Genomic DNA, 5,000 nt, shown 5'->3' on the forward strand with positions numbered 1-5,000 from the left:
ACATCATTCCAAACTCACACACACATATATATATATATATATTTATATATATTTATACATATATATATTCTCTCTCTCTCCCCTGCTACACAGTTTTATATACCTAGTCAAAACAAACCGATAATACAATAAATGTTTACCAAACTCTCATGCCCCATGCTGTTTTATTTTATTATTAATAAACTAAAATAAAAATTCAAGAAATTATTATTATTTGGTGTTTTCATTGAATTTCAATGGAGAATAATTCACCATCATTGCAGTAACATTATCTATTTTTTTTTTCCTTTGGATAGTATTTTCTTTTTATTAATTTTTTTCATGTTAGTAAGTACAGAATGCTTCTATATTGTTGCCTCTAACTTGTATTGTAAATCATAAATCTTGTAATGTCTCATAAATCATATGACATCTCATTTTGTCTTTCCTTGTGTGGCCTGGCCATTAGTTGCATGGTAAGAAGTTTCTTTGCAACCACATTGTTCTGTGTTCAGTCTCATTGCACAGCAGCCTGGGCAAGTGTCTTGTACTACAGCTACTATAGCCCTAGGCTGATCAAAACCTTGTGAGTGAATCTGGTAAAAGGAAACTGAAAGAAGCCCTTTGTGTACGTGTGCATGTGTGTATATGTATGTATACATACACATATACATACACACGTGTATATGTATGTATACATGTGTATCAATGTGTGCATGTGTTTGTCTATTTGACCATTGCTTGACAACCAGTATTGGATTGTTTACGTCCCCTGTAACTAAGCGGTTTGGGGAAAAGGGGCCAATAGAATAAGCACAAGACTTGAAAATAAAAAAAAATTATGTACTGGGGTCAATTTCTTCAACTAAACCCTTCAAAGTATTGCTCCAGAATGGCCACAGTCCAATAACTGAAACGAGCAAAAGGTGTGTGCAGACATGGATGTGTGGTTAAGAAGCTCACTTAGCAACCCCATGGCTTCAGGTTCAGTCTCATGGTACAGCGCCTTGGACAATTCTCTTCTACTACAGCCTCGAACCAACCAATTCCTTGCTTGTAAATTTGGTGTTGACAATGGTTGGGGAGTGATGTAGTCTTGGAAGTGTTTTCTACCCCTATTTCAAAAACGGACATTCTGGTTCTGCCGTGACCTTTTTGTTGCCATATTTCTGTTGAAATATTCTGCCTTTTGTTTCAATTAATTTTGAAATTAATGAAGAATTTAATTAAATAATTTTCTCATTATTAAGCTGGTGCTTAAGATGGTGAGCTGGTAGAATCATGAGCACGCCAGGCAAAATGCCTAGCAGCAGTTGTCCAGCCTCACATTTGAATTCCGCCAAGGTCAACTTTGCTTTTCATCGTTTTGGGGTTAATGAAATAAGGACCAGTTACACACTGGGATCAATATAATCGACTGGTTCCCACCCCAAAATTTCAGGCCTTGTGCCTAAAACAGAAAGGGTTATTAAAATGGTGTTTTGAAGATAAGTTAACATGAAATTTTGATAGGTTTTTATTTACATCCCTTTAAAAATAGGGAGTTTGTATCATAGGATCGAGAATGGTCCCAGGTGGGTTGGTATTGAAAGGGTCAAGGAATCATTTCTTTTATTCTTTTATTCTTTTACTTGCTTCAGTCATTTGACTGTGGCCATGGTGGAGCACTGCCTCAAAGGGTTTTAGTCAAACAAATCAACCTCAGGACTTATTTTTTTAAAGCCTAGTACATATTCTATCAGTCTCTTTTGCTGAACCACTAAGTTACAAGGACGTAAACACACCAACACTGGTTGTCAAGTGGTGATGGGAGGACAAACACAGACACAAAGGCACACACACAGATATATATATACACACACACACATACTTATATATATATATATATATATGATGGGATTCTTTCAGTTTCCATCTACCAAATCTCCCTACAAGGCTTTGGTCAGCCCAAAGCTATCGTAGAAGACACCTGCCCAAGGTGTTATGCAGTGGAACTGAACCCAGAACCATGTGGTTGTGAACAACCACATGGCTTCTTATCACACTACTATATGACTATAAGCCACTGTAACCAGCCTAGAAGATAACCATTGACTGTAGAGAGGAAATGTAATAATCCTTCAATTGAGTTTTCTTTGTATGAAACAAGCATAAAGAATTTTAATTATCTACAAGAAAGAATACAAGCTCTACTAATCCTTGTATGTGAGATTAGAGGATTTAGCAATTCCTTGAAAATCTATAATAATCCATTCCTATTTCCTCTTCTTTTTTTTCTCCTTTGTCTCCTTTTCCACTCCTTCCTCCTCCAGAATTATCTCAATGACTCAATGCTGTTGAACTCGTTAGCAGATAACGAAACATATTCGAATTCCTGACATAAATATTCCTTGTGATTTGACATTTAGCAGGTCAGCTGATGAACTGTAAAAACTTCTTTTGGTTGGAAGTGTACCAAGAACCAGGTCAATATGTCTCTTGTTTCCAATTCTATATTAACAGATGGAATTGCTGAGCAATGCTGGCAGCTTCGACTTGTGCCAAAACATGGTGCGAACTAAATTGAAATCTATGAGAAACAAAGAAAAATCATTTCAAATATTCATCACGGTCGTCTTGTCAGCTTATATACACACATGCTGTGTGGATGTGCCTGTGTGTGTGTGTAAACATATTCATATATATGTGTCTTTTAGTCTGTATCTCCCCTCTGTTATGCTTCTAGTTTTCTCTCTATCTTTCTGTTTCATTTGTTTTTTGGGTTTTTTTTGTTTTTTTTGCCCCTCTCTCTGCTCATCTTTGTGCATGTATATGTACACACACACATACATACTTGAAGTTGATGTTTTTAAAACAAATTAAAAACAGCTGATAACACACTACTTTAAAAATAGGATTCAGTATTTCAGTAGAATCGTGAGCTCTAATTAGTATTTTAGTCTAATACACACACACACACACACACACACACACACACACACACACACACACACACACACACACACATATACATACATATATACACACACACATATATATGTATCCATTACATTAAGGGCTATTACTACAAATAAATGCCTCACACTGTAATGGGACTCTAAAGTTTGACTTTAGAGTTCCATTACAGCATGAAGCGTTTGCTTGTAGTAATAGCCCTTAATATGATGAATTTATTTGTTTTTAAACTATATACTTTGTATTAATTTTTTGCCAAAACTGGTTATTCACGCCGGCTACTTGATAAATCCTTATATTTTATATATGTATGTATATGTATATATATATATATATATATATATCAGCAGTCATTCCTTTTGTGATATACAATTTGGGTCTCTATTTTTGACTTTCCTTCCTTAGATAATGACATTACTTGGAAGAATCCATTCTTGAAAGAACTATCACCATTCCAGTTTTACGAGAACCCATAGAAAACCAAAATCTAGAATGTGGTCATTGAAATTATGTATTAAAGAGAACAGTTCCCTAATTAAAACCATTTCCCTTTACTCCTTATTTTTGATATTCTTCTATCCCTAAAATATAATTAAGGATTCTCTACATAAGATGTAGGCATGACTGTGTGGTTAAGAAGCTTGCTTCACAACAACGTGGTTCCTGGTTCAGTCCCATTGCATGGCACCATGGGCAAATGTCTTCCACTTATAGCCCCAGGCTATTCAATGCCTTGAGAGTGAATTTGATAGATGAAAACTGTGTGGAAGCCTGTTATGTGTGCTTGTGTTTGTCCCCTCATACACACACACACACACACACACTCACTGCTTGGTAACCGGTGTTGGTTTGTTTACATCCCCATAAATTAACAGCTTGACAAAAGAGGTCAAGAGAACAAGCACCAGACATAAAACCTGTACTGGAGTCAACTGGTTTGACTACACCTTTCAAAGCAGTGCCCCAGTATGGCCACATTCCAATAACTGAAACATGTAAAAGATAAGATGCCAGAAATACCAGCCAAATCTTCATAAAACACTTTTTTATATCAGGAAAGGAGACAAAGCAGAGTGGACATAGTTATTGGTACCCTTAAAAACCAAAGGTCAGTATGATCTAGGCTGAAATGCCTTTGATCATAGGATTACTGGATGGCCTAGGGTTAAAGAAAAACAAGGTATAAAGAGTTGTACTTGGTCAAGAATAATCCATGAAGAACAATGTAGAATAAGGCTGGAGAATTTGACTGGAACTTAGTGTTATACATTTTTTTATTCACTGAGAATACAGATGTTAACATTTAGCCCTAGGTCAACCTGGATCCAGTAGTCATTAGTCCAACTCTGACCAACCTGCCTCTTCTTTATATGCAGATAGCATTTATTCAAGACAACATTATCCAAACCATTCTTTGATGGTTATATACAACAATATACATACATCATATATAAGGTGTGTGATGTGTATGTATGTATGTATAAATAAAATGTGTGTGCCATATATATGTATATATATTTTTTTTTATTGCCTACAGGGGGCTAAACATAGAAGGAACAAACAACGACAAACAAGGGGATTAAGTCGATTACATCAACCCCAGTGATTAACTGGTACTTATTTAATCGACCCCGAAAGGATGAAAGGCAAAGTCGACCTTGGCTGAATTTGAACTCAGAACGTAACAGCAGACGAAATACCACTAGGCATTTCGCCTGGCGTGCTAACATATCTGCCAGCTTGCCACCTTTTGCCATATATATTTATATATATAACTCATTGAAGTTTTAGGTTTCGGCTGTGAGTATTTCAAATGTTTGGTTCACTGATGGGACTGAAACAATTGGCCACTTGTCATAAATCATACAGACCAAACAGGCGCACACATGTACATGCGTGCTTAATATAGCCCTAGACACATTATTCCTAAGAAGGAAGGTAAAAAAACAGTATGGACATAGTTAAAATCCCTTTTCATCATAGGTCTGTTGGGGCAAGGATTAACACCTGGGGCTAAACCGCAAGGACAACAGCAATAACATGACTATATATACATGTGTGTATTT

The 5,000-nt window shown here is 36.1% G+C and overlaps 1 protein-coding gene across 1 annotated transcript in view; it reads left to right on the forward strand.

The window, feature by feature from the left end:
• The window catches only part of LOC106882486 (CUGBP Elav-like family member 4), a 520,684-nt gene that overhangs the window by 43,514 nt on the left and 472,170 nt on the right, over positions 1-5,000 (forward strand). The window lies entirely within an intron of this gene.

Source organism: Octopus bimaculoides, chromosome 8 (assembly GCF_046866305.1).
Source record: "Octopus bimaculoides isolate indiv1 chromosome 8, ASM4686630v1, whole genome shotgun sequence".
NCBI classification, from domain to species: Eukaryota; Metazoa; Mollusca; class Cephalopoda; order Octopoda; family Octopodidae; genus Octopus; species Octopus bimaculoides.